General features: G+C 43.6%; 2 protein-coding genes across 4 annotated transcripts in view; one reads left to right on the forward strand and one right to left on the reverse strand.

Annotated features, from left to right (window-relative positions):
• The window catches only part of FANCB (FA complementation group B), a 366,354-nt gene that overhangs the window by 168,705 nt on the left and 179,949 nt on the right, over positions 1–17,700 (forward strand). The window contains exon 12 of the mRNA XM_082717012.1: positions 6,660–6,844. The gene's annotated coding sequence lies outside the window, so the exon portion shown is untranslated. The remainder of the gene's footprint in view (positions 1–6,659; positions 6,845–17,700) is intronic.
• GLRA2 (glycine receptor alpha 2) overlaps positions 1–17,700 on the reverse strand; it is a 180,270-nt gene that overhangs the window by 16,507 nt on the left and 146,063 nt on the right. The gene's annotated exons all lie outside the window — the stretch shown is intronic.

Here is a 17,700-nt window from a genome sequence, read left to right on the forward strand (position 1 = left end):
TGCCAAAAAGAAAAAAAAATAGAAGAAAGAAAATGGAAAAATCATAAAGTGAGGTTGGTTGGCTGGTTGGTTTCTTCCCCACCCCCACCCCCCAGAGTATCTGTAGTACATTCCCAAGACCTTCCTTTCTCTCTGCTTCATTACTATGGTTACCAGATTTAAGATTTCAGACAGAAACTTGTCTATAGGCCCAGAGGGAAGATTGATTGCAGTGAACACAGAAGACAGAGATCAGGCACAATTTGAAAATAATACGGCTCTCTGTTGAGCTAAGTGTTAACCAGTTGAGTTTCTGGGTCTTAAAGTGTGTGAAGGGTACTTGGCATATAATGGGGAATCCGTCTCCTTTTCCTTTCCAAAGATGTCAGTGCAACAGTCATGATCAAAGGCAAAGAGTAAACCTTACATGGTTATAAGAAAATATATCTTCATAAAGAATAGACATAAGTTCTGGGCAGGTGCCTTTTCTCCCCTCAGTTAGTGCCTCCTGATAAGGCCGATGTCACACCCCACTGAGGACGGAACAGCTCTCACGGTGCAGGCACAGGTTACTGTGTGATGAGCCCACGGGGCCATGGGCATCCCAGTGCTCAGGAAGGGGCGGGTGCACGCTGGTAGAACCAGGGCCAGTGGCGCAGGGAGTTTGGGGAAAGTGCGGTCCTTCACGCAAGGGCCACCTTCCATCCCTGCCGACACAGCAACCAAATAAGGACCCTGCGACTCGATCTGTGACTGATTCCTAAGTGTGTCTGCAGAGGTTTAAACCAGAGAAGACCTGGTGAACTCATCTGCTTGGCCTGATAAGGGCTGAAGGCACTCTTTTGCCATGACCCAAGTAGGAAGCCTCTTTCCCACAGCCAACCAGGATATACACATACACACACTCCCACATGCATCAGTATATCTAACAGAAACCAAAGTTTCACAAAGGGCTATTGACTTTTCCCTGACAGGATGCACTCTGATAATTTCCCAGTTTTTCCCCTAATTTGTATTTTTCCAAAGAACTGGTGTTGAGCCACTGGACTGGCTTCACGATGCACAAGTCAGTCATACCCCACAGTTTGAAAAGTACTGTGTTGAATGGCCTTACTTGGTTCTGTCACCATCAGTTGTCATTCGTCAAGTATTTACTGAGCATCTACCATATGACAGGCATGTGCTAGTCATGGGAAAATCGAAATGAGAGCCTTCTAAATAAATAAATAAACTTCTAAATAAATAAATAAACTTCTAAGTAAATACACAAGAGTCCTGACAGTCAGCCCTTCTGTCCGAACTTACTGTAGCTGTCCTGCGTCATGCTGAAGAAGGCTCTGGGTGGGCATTCACAGGAGATCTGAGAGATGGCCTACTATGTATCAGGTGTTGTGCTGGGCTCTTTACATGTCCCATTCTTTCTGTCCAATGGTTCTCTTTGACTTTTGTCTGTCTGCTGCATGACAATTCAACCTTCCCTCCTTAGCTCAAATTAAAGCTCCCTCCAGAAGGCTCTTGCCTCCTGCTTTTCTGCCACCCGTTGAGCAGGAAACACACCTTTTTTCTATTCTCTCCTAAATGCTTGCATTTGTTAGGTTGGATTTTAATAATACAATTGTGAGCCTTTTGTGCACTAAATAGTGGGCAAGTAATCAAAATAATACATAGGATCATTTTAAAGAGTCAGAGGCATTTTACATGAACAGGAGATGAGGTTACCAAAAGAACTCAATTATACTATTGCAGGGAGCCGGAGGTTCCTTTTCCTCCAGATCTGTGTGTTGGGCTAGACATGAGATGCCAGTGGGCTGGATTCTTAAGAAGACATAGCTGTCTACATCTGCCACGCCCCATATAAGAAATGGCATGACTTCTGATAATTTAGTACTGGCTAGTTTTCCACTTTCAGACCACTGAGCTATAAGCCCTGAGCAGAAACCAGTAATTCATTCAACAAATTTTTCTTAAGTACCAAGTATGTACCAGGCAACATGACAGGCTCATCAGATTGAAAGAATAATGAACAGCCTCTGCTTTTTAGAGGCCATCCAATAACATTTTCCTGAGGGTTTAAAAAAAAAAAAACAAAACAGGTGAAGGGAAGAGAAAGAAAATATTTGATGAGTGTTGGCTGTGTGCAAGGCACTGTTGTTACATGCATAATCTTGTTTACTTCTAATAGTAATTCCATGAGAAAGGGCTTTATTAGGCCCTTTTTACGGATGAAGAAACCAAGACCCAGAGTGATTTGAAAATGACTCCAAATCACCCACCAACTAGAGTACCAGCCAGGATCTAAATCCAACCCGCAGGACTCCTGGCAGAAGCTCGTTTCACTACACCACGCTTCTCTCTCACCTCTTGCTTTGTAGGGTTTGAAGAGAAAAAGGTATATATATTTTAAGAGGGCAGAAATTCACATGGCAAAATTATTCCAGAAAAGGGTGCTCTAATGAAACATGTTGACAGGGTACTTGGCGGGGATGAAGCAAGCTGGCTTTAGGACACGGATTTTTATGGGTTTTTTTTTTTTTCCTTTTATCAGTCTGTCCTAGAAGACAGGAAGTGTGAAAGAGCATTTGATGATTCAATGACGAATTAAGGCATCTAAGGTCTGGCAGCCAGGAATTGGCTGTACGACATTTAACAAACCTCCTAAATTGCCTAGGAAAATCTCACTGCCTAACTACTTTAATCTGAAGCATTTTGTGCTTCCCAGAATAGAGTCGTCTGACTACTTAGAACAATTATTTTACCATCATACATGTGAGCACAGTTCAGTGCTGTTAACTAAGGTGAAACTGTTCAACCTGGCATGCATTCTACTGGATGGCATTTCATACTTTCTCCTCCTCGTGCACGTGTCTGCGGAGCTGAGAGGCCACCTTCTCACTTACGGGCAAAGGTGTTGCTTGGAGTTCTCATTGGGTTCTCAATACCAGGAGGATAATCTCAAGCCACCAGGTAGCTAGTGCTACTCTTAAGAAAACCAACCAACCAACCAAACAAACAAACAAACAAAAACCTGCAACATAGGATTAGATTTTTCTATGTGATTAGGAGCCTTCAGAATTAAAATAGGTAAGTAGCTTTTAACATAGGTAATAGGTAAACATAAGCGGCCATAATGATGAACTTAACATTTCTCGTCAGGAGACAATTCATTTTATTTTGTGCTTTGGGCCATTTCCCTATGCCTTAATCATGGGCCTTGTTTTAGACTGCACCTATTGCCATATGCGTACATTTTTTAAATAGACTATTTGCAATACATTCAGAGCAGCACTTCAAGTGTCAGTGTGCTTGTGAATTTCCTGGGGATCCTGTTCTACCAAAGATTAGGATTCTAGGAGTCTGGGTTGGGGCCTGACAGTCTGCATCTCCTACAAGCTCCAGGTGATGCCGCTCCTTCTGGTCAACACGAGATATTCTAAGAAAATGAGCCTCTACAGCAGTGGTTCTCAAAATTGGCTGTATGTTGAAATCACCCGGGAAGTCTTTAAAAAATCAAGATGCCTCGACTTGTCTTCTACTCCCCCAAAATACTAACTCATTTGGTCTGGGGTGGCATCTGCGCACAGAGAATTTAAGAAACTCTCAGGGGATGGTAATGTACAGGCAGGATCAAGAACTTTGCTCTAGCAGGTTGCCTCGTCTCTAGAAAACATGAGGGCTCGTCTCTGGTGTGACTTCTGTTGCTCTTGAATAAATCCAACAGCAGAGTGAAATGAAGTGGGAACATTCAATAACTTAACCTCCTAATGTTTACACTCATGTCAACTTCTTGAAAAGCAATTAAATTATATGCCCAACAAAATTCATACCCCTCTCACCGGGGCAAAGAACCATATTTTGAATGCATTTTTTACTGTCTGGTGTAAAAAAAAACCAAAAAACAAAAACCAAAAAAAAAAAAAAAAACAAACTTACAGAAAGAACTAACTGACTAAAGAGGAAATTCCTAATTAAAATGTTTTTCTGACTGGGTAATCTTTTGTGTTATACTAGCCTAATTACTCCTGCCAGGAGTGGTAGCATTGTTCACAAACAGGTTGCCCTCACAAAGCTAAATTTTTTTTTCTCTCTCTCTCAAAACCACAGTCATCTGTGTGCACAGCATGTCTCTGACCCTTAGATCAGGGCTTCTCAACCTTGGTGTTGACATTTGAACCACATAATTCTTCACTGCGGCTGCTATGTCCTGTATACTGTAGGAAGTTTAGCAGCAACCCCGCCCTCTACCCACTCAATGGCAACAGCACACACAGTCTCTCCACCCCCCCCCCAAGTTGTGAGGACCAAGAATGCCTCCAGAAGTTGCCAAGTGTCCCCTGGGGCAAGGAGAAAATAATCTTTGCTTGAGAACCTCTGCCTTAGATCAAAGGAGGTTTCCACATCAGTGACTCTCACTTTCATCTTGAACGTCTCAGTGTGGCAAGCTCTTGGGGTTCATCTGATAAAAATGAGAGATAGGTCGGCAAGGTAGGATGAGGCCATTTTCTGGTGAGCACTGACTGCCACCTTGCAGAGCAGAATTTTCATTGCCTGTTTAATTATTTAGTTCTATCTTATTTATTCACAATAACATGATGAGGTTAGAATACTTTACAGTTAACATTGCAAGATGAAATGAAGTGCACAAATGCTAGTTCCTCCTTGAGGATAGCCCCTCCTCATCGGCCAGAAGTACTTTCCACTCCTACAAATTGCCAGAGCTCCACCTGCAATTCTGCATGGTTCTTGACATTCTCTTCCCCATATTAGAAAAGTGTTGCCCTTCATTTTTCTTCTTATGGATCCCCACAGCTGCATGGAAACAGGTTTCAAGCAGTTTTCCTATCCCCCCTTCCCCTTAGCTAAAACAGAACTCTGTACAAAGCAAGCCTTCTACAAAATACCCGAATAAGTGAACCCTCGGGTTTGTCCAGCAGCTTAGAGTGAGAAAAAAGGAAATAAGGACCATTTCCATATATGCACTTCTACTCGGAGCCACGATCACTTATTCTCTAAAAGGATGCACTCCCTGGTGATAATTCTTCAATCAGATGGGAATAACTCCAGCTTAAGTGTTTCGTCCCCAAAGAGCTTGTTATAAAGAAGAAGAATACTGATAGAAGACAAATTAGAACTGTGATTACGAAAGCGCCAGACCTCTCTCTCGTTCCGTTTGATCTTCTTATGAGAATCCAGTTGTGTTTACATGTAACTACAGTCTGCATCACCATGGAGAATTTTATAGCAATTGAGAGCTAGACTGTGGAAGGAGAAGGTTTTAAGATATCTGCCATCATCGCCGTTCTAAGATAGTAGGCGAGCCGAAAGCACAGGCCTGATTTCAGGGACATAGAAAATAGAATTGTATTATGAAACCCGTCAAGTTCCTTGGAATACCCAGTAGCACAGAATATTCGATCAATGCCAACTGCAAGTTGCAGTAGATGGAATACTCTTGTTTTTCTGTAAGTTGGAGAAATGACTATTCTGGCTTCAGGGATGCCACCCGTCGCTCCTTCTAGATCCTTAGCCGTCTGTTTCCACACTTGAGGCCCAAAACGAATTCCAGGGTCTGTTTGGTATTTGGTGAGGAGTCAGAGGATGGGGTTAAATGGGACTGTAACTGTCATTGGGCTCCTGGCACGAAAGGCGTTGCACCGTCATTCGCTCCTCTTCACTCCAAAGCAACCCCGAGACAAGGATTTGTGTGCAAGTGGTTTATCTGGGACATGGTATGGGAAGTGCAGGGAGGGAGCGGGAAAATGGGACCGGGAAAGGAGGAAAGTCAAGAAAGGGCCTGTGAAGGAGCAGCAGAGAAGTGTTGGCAAATGGAGCTCAAACCTCTGAGAGACTCAGAGTTGAACTACCAAGGAGTGAGGAAGCTTGGTAGTCAGCCACCCAGCTCCAGCTCTCATCGGTCGAGGGCCACCCCTGACGCATTCACCTCCTGCCACTTTCAGCTGCTTTGAGTATGGGTGGAATATACTGAAGTGGCCTGCAGACACTCTCAGTCACAGGAAACCATCGCTGTGTGTGGTGGTCAGAATAAGGGCTACCAAAGATGCCTCTCTCTGTCCTAATCCCTGAAACTGTGAAAATGTTACTTTACAGGACAAGGGGAGTTTGCAGCTCTGATTAATTTAAAGAATTAGAGATGGAGAGAGGGCCCTAGATTATGCAGGTGAGCTTTATTTAGTCACATGGCTCTTAAAAGTGGAAAGCCTTGGGGCGCCTGGGTGTCTCAGTCGGTTAAGCATCGGACTTTGGCTCGGGTCTTGGGATCAAGCCCCAAGTGGGGGATCCCTGCCCAGTGGGGAGCCTGCTCCTCCCTCTTTCCCTTTTCCGCCCCTCCTGTACGCATGTTCTCTCTCAAATTAAAAAATATATATATTTAAAGTGGAGAACTGTCTTAGCTGTGGTCCGAGGGAGACGTGGCTATGGAAGAAAAGGTCAGAGAGAGACAGCTTTGAAGAAAAGGGGCTGTAAGTCAAGGAGTGTGAGTGGCCTTTAGAAGTGGGAAAAGGCAAGAAATCAGATTCTTCCCTAGAACTCTATTACATAAGTGAAACAAAGGTGGCCACTACGTATTGGCCCCTGGATTCTTTTTTTTCACTGTGGGCTGAGACCTATTAGCTCCAAAGGCTGCTGGCATCTCAGTCAGGTTTTCACATTGAATGGTTTTTCAGATGGTCCAAACAAGCAGATCTTTAGCCGTCTAAAGCCTGCCTGCTTTGCATACCTCATGAAACCACATTCAGCATCTGCGGACCAGTGATAAGACAGAGCCTTGTGGTTATAAGACCCTCAGCTGCCGTGCCTTTTGAAGCTCTCTGAAACTTCCGCAAGCTGCTGAATGATGTCACCTAGACAGGTAAGCCTCCTCTGTGCTGGGAGTCCCTTTGCCCTCTTCCCTTCTGGGTCACAGCTCCTTGCTGGAAGATTCCGCCCCCCTCTCGTGCAGCTCTGCCAAGCCTATCCCATACAGCTGGTCATGTGGTGCTGCCTCTCCTGGGCCTGCCTTTTCCTTGATTAGCCTCCAAATTGCAAAAACCACACAAGCCTTCAGAAGCAGTGCTTCCTTGCCAGTACCTTCTGGTTTATTTTTTGTTTTATTTATTTATTTTTTTGTCCGCTGAGGCCCATATTCTGATCTCCAGAATTGCAGATCCTAAGTTTGTCTTGGTTTAAGCCACTAAGTTTGTGGTGATGTGACAGCAATAATGAGAAGCATTTCTTACTGCAAATAACTCAAACCACAAAGACCTCTCTGTATTGATACTTGTTTATGGTGAGCTTTGCAACGGCTATGGTATGTATCCTGGATTTGGAAAGGTAATGCCAGCAAAATTACAAAAAGATTAATTACTGTGTGCTCATAATGATCTGTGCTTGCAGGTAAGCATAGACTAATTATACAATTAAAGGTGGTTTTTTAAAAAGTTTTTGTTTATTTATTTGAGAGAGAGGGGGAGAGAGAGCGCACAGGGGTTGGGGGAAGGGAGGAGTAGAGGGAGAGGCAGACCCCCTCTGAGCTCGGAGCCCGATGCAAGACTGGATCCCAGGACCCTGAGATCATGACCTGCGCCACAATCAAGAGTCAGACACTGAACCAACTGAGCCACCCAGGTGCCCCCAAAAGTGTGTTTAAATAGAAAGGCTGAAGTAGTATTTTCCTAAACTTGTGTCTCATTCCAACCCGACCCGTTTTTAGGGAGCGCTATGTCTACAGTCCAGTCTGATCCGAGCATCTGTAAAACTTTTTGGTGGCTCCCACTTCAGGAGCACCTCAAGTCTTCCTCCCGCACAGGCGCCATGTCCCTAGTGTTCTGCTGGGCCCATCTCCTCATGACGACCTTCCCGTAACTGCTCGTCAGCCTGAACATCCCTCTTAGCCTCCTTCCACTCATCCGACTCCTACTCCCGGGTCAAGACCCAGATGGGTGGGCATTTCCCAGGTGCTATTTTATGAAGTGCAGAAGCTGCTCTATTGTTGGTCCTCACCAAATCTTGGCACTCACACCTGGCCTGTAGCACCATACCGGTTTCGGTACTGAAACCTTTCGTCCGTGAGTCTATCCATCCTAGGCAACAAAGCACAGACAACACAAAACGAGACTAGTTGAAGAAGCTTTTCTTCTCATTTTAACGTTGAATTCCCTTTTAAAATGTTCTATAGCAAGTCTCTTAAAATGTCTGTATGCAAAACTGGAGCTTCGGCGGAGTTTGACGATTATAGAAATATAAAGGATCACTGATGTTAAAGACCTGAGGTAACTGTTTTATCGCAAGGAAAAAAGTGGTGGCAGCTCCCATATTGTATTGGTCACATTGTCGTTTGTGTATAAAGTGTCCTCCTTTCATTGTTGTTCTCCTCTTTACATTATGTAGTCATTGCAACCCCTCCTGGACCATCACATGAGCCATACTTTTGTCTCCTCATTGCTTTGAGGAGGAAGTGCAACTTCTTAGCTTGGGGAAGTCTTTCCTTGCCTGGCATCTGCTCAGCTCTCCGGGCTCCTGTCTTGTTCACTTTGAGGGAGCCCAGGTGTTGGTTTGGTTCTTGTCTTAGTTGGCTTTTCCAGAAGGCCCTGAGACAAGGATTTGAGTACATATAGTTTATTTGGGTGGTGATCTCAGGAGGGACCAGTGGAGAGTGGGAAAGTGAGGCAGGGGAAGAAACCATCTCAATTCAACATGTATATCGGTAAGCAGGTTAGAGTGTGGGTAACAGGCTCAATCCCACTGGGAATTACTGGGAGCCAGTTTGGAACATACCTCAGAAGGTCAAGGAAGCTGGGATATTTATCTGTAGTCCCCAACTATTATGGGCAGAGAGCTGTTCCTGGAGTGAGTCCTCAGTATTTCCAGCTTGCCCTACCTGAGTTGAGCATGCTTCTGGGGCCCAAGATCCCTCCTCTGCACACTATGGCAGAGCAGAACTTAGAGCTGGAAGCCATCGCCCTATATAGAAATGAGGAGTGGCACGGGAATATTGGGCGGAGCATTGCCAGCGTTTAACACGGGGCCCCTCCGGCATGTTTCCATAGCAGACCTCTGGCCTCTAGCCCAATACGTGCCCTGTGTACGTGGGGGTTGTGTCTGCTTCTCAGTCTGTTTCTCCCTGGACCGTGAGCATCCCTAGGATAGAGTCCACTGGATTTTGTGCATGGCTTATAGTAAGTGTGCTCTATGTTTACACTGAGTGCATGAATGCATGAGTAAAATGAGATAGTCTGAAGAGACGTCACTGAGGATAAGGGAAAAAGAAAACGAGGAAGAAAACCAGGGCTAGAAAAATAAGATCTAGTAGGAAAGAAGGCAAAGAAAACAGAGATAATGGTAAACAGGCTGGGATGAAAGAAAGAACTGGAGACACTAAAAAGATGGGGATTTCCTCTGAAAGGCTGCTTCTGCACAGTGCTTCACAACCTGCAAAAAGAGCATTCCATACCGCGAGCCCTAAAATATGGCTGTTCTGACACCTAGCAAAATGGAACAAGCTTGGAAGAAAAGCACTTTACAGACATTTCAGGCCTCCGTGTCCCTGACAGGTACCAGCTCTCCACCCTGGGGGTCTACGGGAATTGCAAAGTACAGTGACATTTATTTATTCTTGCTGGCTTTCGCAATTAAGTCCAAACTCCTAATCCGTACAGGTCTGATAAAGCCTCAACTAAACTCCTCAACCTTTAAGACGAAAAACAAATATGCCTTCTACCTCCCTGGGGAAGCAGTTACAACCTTTTCAACATCCTGCCTGCTAAGAAAGTGGTTGTTACCTTAATTAATGATCTACAAAACCCTCTTTAAACACAGTGTGCAAACACGTGGCAGAATATAGGGTGAAATGTTAAACGATAAGAGAGAACACACACCGTTGCACTGTAATCTTCTTGAAAGAAAAAAAAAAAGAGCTGAGATGATGGAGTTTCCTTTCCAAGGACATGGAGAATGGAGACCTGTAGGGATTTCCAATCTAAATATGTCTTTATAAAGTACTTTATATTCTGTTTGGTAATCTTTTCATGGCTAGTTTTTCAACATGGAATCACTGGGGTTAATGTCCTTGACGTGATTATGGACACATGAGTAGCAAAGGTATGATGTAATGATAACATTTTCGCTACTGAAGGCCATTTTCGGGCTTCTGTGGCCCCTCAGTTCTCCGTGTGGCTGTCTAGACTAGCAGCATCAGCATCACCTGTACCTGGCACGTATTTGTTGGAAATGTCCCCGGCTCTGAGTCCGGCTTGGGGCTAGATTCCAGGACTCTGTTGGACCTAGGCCTCCAGGGCCTAGGACTGATCTAGAGCCGCTCAAGAGGTAGCCCATATTCCCGCAGTAGTCTGCAAGTGGACAAGTGTGTTTGCCATTGGTTATTCTCCATTCCTGTGCCTCTGGCTGGTCCAAGTAGTGAGGATTCTTCTATGCATTCTCACAGTTGTAGTCACCTACCCAATTCAAAAGTTCCCACTGGATTCTTTCTAGAATGGATGAAATCGTTGGTCTCTTGATCATTGTCCTACTGCCCTCGCTTTCTCTTGAACACTATAAACATCATTGTGTGTGCCTCTGGAACCACACACGTTTACGTGTTGAACTTAAAAATAAGCTTTCGTTATGACTGTTAACACCACTGAGCATTCCCTAAATAGCTGTGATAAAGAACTTCCATTTTTTCCTACCCACACACATGTGTTTTCATCTCCCAGAATTTGGATATTCAGAGCGTGAACTTAATAGTTCCCAGATACAGACCCTGCCTTCCCTCCTGCATGAAGCCATGCATAGCATCACAGATTTGTTTTCTTAGGATGTGTGGTGTGTGGATCCATGTGATTTATGCTTTAGAAGCCGATCGGATGGAGTTTTCCTTCATACTCAACTGAGTGTGCATTTGAATAAATAGAATTTTCAAAGGTAGGCTGCTGGAACAAATTTGCCTTATTCTAATGTAAGGGAAAGAACTGGCCATCACCCACTGAGCCCTACCTACGTATGAATTGTGGAGGAATTGACTGGAGGTTTGCAGGACTGAAAGCACTCTCATGACTTAGTGGGCAGATGTATGCAAATTATGTCACCCTTGGGAACAAGAAATAGGAAACAATTAGGGTATACTTCTCAATATGAAACTGTCCTAACCCTAAACTAGGGTTTTCTTTACCATGGCACAATCAACATTTAGGGCAGGATAATTTTTCATTTTATGGTTGGGGGGGCAACCCTGTACATGGTAGGAAATGTAACAGACTAGATGCCGGTAGCACCCTTCCCTTTGATGGGACAGCCAAGCCTATCTCCAGACATGGCCACAGGTTCCTTGGAGGGCAAAACTGCTCTGGCTGAGAACCACTACTCTAAGCCTTTGGAGAGGAAAAAGATGAGCCAGTTCAATGGATTCCTTTGCTTGGATCTGTGGGGTTGATTAGCCTTAGTGATGGTACCATCTGCATTTCAGTAGTCACCTTTCAACATCAGTTTACATTCTAATTGGGTTAGAAGTCTCTTCCTGGGTTCTCTACCTTTGGAAAAATTGCTCTCCTACTTAGGAAGTTTGGGCACAGCCTGTAACCATGGGAGGTAGAATGGAAGAATTCAGCTTGCCCTTGATTCTTTCCTCTTCTCTTGTTTAGACACTATAGAGTGGAGGCATTTCAGTCCTATGATTATAAAAATCACTGTACATGGGTCACATTTTGCTGTGCAATCTAATTTTCCTTTGTGGAAGAGAGACCAGAGGAATGCAAATGGGAGAGGGGAAATGAAGCTATTTTAAGATGTTTGATTTTAATCTGTAGAATATGCTCCCCATTAAATTGAACAAAAGCTTTATGACCCAGAATCTGGTACCTAGTGGTGGAGAAAGTAGATACTAAAATGAACAATCACTAAACATAGAATTTACCACATGCCAGCGTTTTGCTTTTTTTCTGAGTTTTACTCACAGAAACTCACTTTATTCTCACCACAGTTCTATGAGGGGAATACTATTAACTCCATTTTACAGATGAGAAAACTGAGGCACAGAGAGGTTTTTGTGTATTCTTTTTAAGTAACCTACCAAGGTCACAGGACTGGTCAATTACTGTGCCTCCATTTGAATGTCAGCAGTTTGGGCCCCTCAATTTTGAAGGCAAAACCTAGAACTTCAAAACTTGAATCCCTCACAGGATACCCACCTTAGACAAGGCTATACTGAGATGCTGACAAAGTCAGACACACAAGGCTCTTTCATAACCTTGTGGAAGCACAAACAAAAACAAGGTAGCTCTGCGACCCAGGAACATCCTGCTCTTGGTTAAATTAAGTGACTGCTCTTTCTTTACCAATAAAACTATCATTGTTTTATCCTCACATGAGTCTGCCCTTCTATATATAGGTTACTGAGATACAGAATTATAGAATTTACCCTGCCTTTTTTTGGTTGTTGTCAGAAAGAGAGAGGGAAAGAGGTAGAGAGAGACAGAGGAAGAGAGAGAGAATCTTCACCAACCTCAATACCCAGCGGAGGCTGACATGGAGCTTGATCTCACAACCCTGAGATCATGACCTGAGCCGAAATCAAGAGTCAGATGCTTAACCAACTGAGTCACCCAGGTGCCCCAAATTTCCCTCTGCTTTCTGACAACATCCAATCTAGAGCAAACCTCTGCTTCCTTAGGTTTTCCTCCAAATCACCCAAGTTTTACAGAGGAACCCTTCTTCCACTGCTCCCCATGGTATGTGTTCTTCCTCACTGCAGAGTAGTAAACCCACCTTGTTTAAGTACAGCCTTATTTCTGGTGGCGTCTGGCTGAAGAGTGTTGACACTACTTGTCAATGTTGCGAAGCTGAAAGTGGTAGTTAATTTCAGATGACTAAATCAGTACCAAAAAGATTAATACAATCTAGAAAATGAGCCAGATCCAATGAAGTGGAAATTTACAGCAATAAATATAAAGTTGTTTATTTAGGTTAGAAAAAGTCAAGCACTCAGGAGGAGAGAACTAGATAGCTATTCATATTAATAATAGGGAAAAAAGACTTGGGAAATTAACAAGCCTTAGCAAAGTCAAAAAGAGCCAGTAGTAAACTAGGATGACTTAAAAGCTCTATTGTAATTTAATGCTCTGTTAAAAGCTGCAGATAAAGAGGGGACATTACGGCTCTTTTGTGTTACGTGTTGATCATGCCTGGGCTACCTTTCCAATTCTGTGACTCATACTTCGAGATGTTCACAAGCAAACCACAAAAGGGGGATTGGTGTGCTGCATGGCTATAAGCCACATCATAGGAAGGACTAGGTCTGTTTAGCTCAGAAGATTTGAGAAGACCTTCCACCTGACCATCCTTAAGTGTTTGAAGGGATGTCTCCCGGAAGAGAGTAAGGAGATTTTTACCGCTAATGAGGAGGAGGGCTGGTCTGACTGGGGACATTCCAGGACTTAATGGATTCAGATAAGCCACTCCAAAATGACCATTTGCTCTGGATTTTTGTCTTCTGGCTTTTGCCAGTGGGGTCTCATGTTCTGTTGGAATGGGAAAATCTAAGGCTCTTGGAACAGTGGGGAGGAAATAGCGCAGGGCTTCTGGGCCTCCTAAGTGGAGGGACAAGGGCTTCTTCTAAGTTGTTTCTCTCCTGGTGGCATTGCATTCAGGTTTGAGGCTAAAGCCTGGATACAAATTGTTTATTGTCCTTGTACCTTTATTCCCATTCAGTAGGTCAATGAGAAGATGATTGGTTGAGAGCAAGATTTGGGTATTTCTAGGTAAAGCTTCGTAGATAATATCTACCAATATTTTTCCAGTCTTCTCTTCTTCTGCAAACACGCATCACTTTCTACCCATTGTTTTATCATGTTTATCAAAAGGAACAACTTGGTTACTAAGATGCTTGAAAGAGCAGGATTATTTCAGCCCTATAGGATGAGGAAAGGATCTTTTGAGGAATTAGCAAGTTAGCTAAGACTTAAAGGGTAGATGGTGGGGAGGGTGCAGAAAATCACAACAAAATGAATACTGAAGTCTTACTCTGCCAACTTATTATCATCTGAGAACTTTGGCTCAGGGCCTCAATTTTCACCCTCTTGTCCAGTCAGGTTGAAGCCCCATATTTTTGGGGAGGTTGAAGTTCGAACAATGTGTTAACATTCCTTTTAAAAGACAGCTTATGGGACGCCTGGGTGGCTCAGTTGGTTAAGCGGCTGCCTTCGGCTCAGGTCATGATCCCAGCGTCCTGGGATCGAGTCCCGCATCGGGCTCCTTGCTCGGCAGGGAGCCTGCTTCTCCCTCTGCCTCTGTCTGCCTGTGCTCACTCGCTCGCTCTCCCTCTATGCCTGACAAATAAATAAATAAAATCTTTAAAAAAAAATAAATAAATAAATAAAATAAAAGACAGCTTATGGTGATGAGCACCAGGTGTTGGCTGAAGGTGTTGAATGTGTATATTGGCCACCTGAAACTAATATTAACACTAGATTAACCGGAATTAAACCGAAAACTTTAAAAACAAAGAGCTTATCGTTAGGTGACCTAAAATCCCTATTTCCTCAAGCAGCTGCAATTTCTGTTTTGTCACTGAAAATAAAGAAATCGGGGCTCTGTGGACAACTGGAAATATCTGAAACCAGGCCCAATGCCAAAAGTCTGGTGTGGTATGGCCAGATAGTAAAAAGAAAGGAAACAACAAAATAAAGGGAGAAATTCAGGTGAGGCTTTAAAGTTCTTGTGGAGAAATTGTTATAAACATCGTGTGGTAGGAAAACTTCTTAATGGAGCTGAGGCAGTAACATAAAAATAGGATTTTACCACATAGACCTGGGGTCTCAGCATCTAATAGACTGGGGTTAGCCCAACCATAGGGATTTGTATGTTCTTTCAGTTGAAGATGTGGCTTTGATTGTTTCTGAGAAACTCTGCTTTGGTAAAAGTGACAGTGGCTGCTTTGTGAGATGCAGAAAAGATAACCTAAGCAACTAGACCTAGCCACAGACTGCCTGGCCCCTCCTTGAAAGTGACCCTATTCCATAACTTCATTGCTTAGTAAAGAGCAGGCATTCTTCCCATGCAAGTAAATGTAATCTGAGGCGTTCTCTCAAATATCTTCCTTGAATACGTCTTAAGGTCAGTGTCACTTTGGAAAATGATTTGCTCCTGGTTTTTTTCTTATACCTTCTAAATAATCAGCTTGTATTCTGCTGCAGAGGTCAGTTCCCCAATGACTTCTTTTCATTGGGAATATTGAACTTTTAAAAATGAAGCTTTTAGGGGCACCTGGGTGGCTTTGTCAGTTAAGCATCTGCCTTCGGCTCAAGTCATGATCCTGGGGTCCCTGGATCCAGCCCTCTGTGTGTGTTTGGCGCCAGGCGGGGGGCAGTCCCCTGCTCAGTGGGGAGTCTGCTTCTCTTTTTCCCTCTGCCCCTCCCTGTTAGTGCGCTCGCTCTCTCTCTCTCTCTTTCAAATAAAATCTTTAAAAAAAATAAAAATAGTGTTTTTGTTTTAACAGGCTACAACCCATTAGGGTCTGTGAGAATTTAGTGGTTCATGCCTAGCTGGGACAGAACTAGGGCATGGTGAGGCCTCACTCAGGTGCAAAGTGTAAGGGGTGCCACAACCCCAGTGCTCCAGGTCAATCTTTTCATGCAAAACTTCATTGTTAGTGAACAAAATCCAGGGTGAACAAAATACCAAATTTCTGATAAAACCAGCATCTAACCCTGTACTTCTGTGCTCACCTCACTTGCCTTACCCTAATCCTATCTGTACTTAAAAAACTGAATAGACCATTAGAGTGCATTAGAGGTGTTTGTTTCAAGTACGTCTGTGACTCAGAGAGAGAGAGACTGGATCATAATGTAAGATCTAAAATGCGAAGTCTGAGCAGTAGCAGTTGAGGTCAGGGACTCTGGATCCAGACTTCCTGCATGTGTGGCTTTGGGCATTTTGCTTAATCTCTCTTCGCTTTAGTTTTCTCACCATCTGTAAGATGGAGACAAGAATATTGCCTTCATTATTGACGGGATGACCACATAATTTACCCAAACAAGGGCAATTATGAGAGTGGAAAATGGCCTAACAGATAATACAACTCTCTGATTTTATTACAAAATAAAAATGCATTCTCAAACAAAGTTATCCTGCAAAAATGACAGAAACATTCAGCTGTGAGCTCTCCAGAGGTTCAACAGCAAGACTGCTCAGCCTCTGTTTTGTTTTTTTTGTCCATTGAAACTATGATTTTCCACGTGTTCCACTGACCCCACCAAGTGGTGGCCTAGTGGTGTCATGGATTTTGTGTGCCATGTCATAGACCAAAGCTGACATCCCAAGTGGCCAGCAGGAGAGCAGTGCCCCCTTACTGACAAAGGCCAAAAGAAAGACTCCTTTATCCCCAGTCTCTTGTGTCCAAGTGTACTCCATTTTGATATCAGCAAGCTCCCCGTGAGTTATCCTGAAAAGAGAGTGATATGGCATTGCTTCTGGAAAGGGTCAAGAAAAGAAGCCAGAGATAGGGACGGTTATGTTTTAGATTTTATGGCATGTTAAAGTGAGAACTCGTCCACTGTACATGTGCGCCTCCATCCCAAAAGATGACGGCAAGACAGAAAACGGATATAGAGGTCGACCACAGCCATTTCATTTTGTTTCAAGGCAACTATTAATAATTTGTTTAAAATGAATAATCCATAACAAATGCTAAATTACACCAAGGCAGCAGGACAATATGCAAGAGCAGGACTTTGCACAGTAAGCTGGGCTGTATGATCACAGTACTCATCTAGTCGTTGTGGGGATTAAACCAATTACTGTATGGAAGTTGCCTAAAACAGCGCCTCATATACAGTAAGCCTTCAAGCAGCGTTAGCTCTTATTACCATTTTTTTTTTCCAAAACGTGGTTCAGACTTAAAAAACTTAATGTGCTGCCTTAGAGAAAACAGATGCCATTTTCTAAGGTGCACATAATTGGAAATGTCTCCTAATCTTCCCCCCCCACACACACACTATATTTAATTGTCAATGAAAATAAGAGCCTTGACTGCAAAGGTCCAAACATGATTTGTTTTGTTTCCCACCTCCTTCTCACATCTTAAATTTGTTAATTAAGCTTTGGATTTTGAGTGGCCATTTTGAGATGCATAGTCAAACTCCAGAATATCTCCATGCAAAACATCTAAACTTGGATTTCTCAACAAAGCAGTGACTACGGATGCCAGCTGGCATGTCTAAGGAGTCTCCCCCTAATGTCCACCACTGTCTGCCATCTCAGGTGTCTTTCTTGCTCCACTTTGCTGTGCCCAAACGATCTTGCTTTCGTCCTTACTTGACCCCAGGTCCTCTGGAACTGAAGTCGAGTTCATTCGACTTCACCACTGGTTTCCTTCATCACTGATGTCATCTACCAGCCTCCATCCCTTAGTAGTTGATAACTTTAGGAACACTTTCATTATCAACTCAATACCCATGAATGCCACCTTTTGTGGAGGGTCTTCCGTAATCAAATGGATAATTGGCTCCATCATTGGCCTTCTAATTCCTGGACTGCCTCACCGTCAATTTTTCCTCAGCTGGACCTTGGCCATGTACTCACAGTCATACCCTTATCCTTGTCTTTACTTCCTGTGAAATCTTGATTTTTGAGCATTTCTTTCTCCCACTCACCACTGGCTCCTGTCCTTCCCACACAGCTATTTTAATATTCTTATTTCAGCATTTCATTGACCTCAGTGAAATGGACACTCTGTGT

The sequence above is a fragment of the Mustela nivalis genome (genome assembly GCF_964662115.1).
Source record: "Mustela nivalis genome assembly, chromosome: X".
Classification (NCBI taxonomy): Eukaryota; Metazoa; Chordata; class Mammalia; order Carnivora; family Mustelidae; genus Mustela; species Mustela nivalis.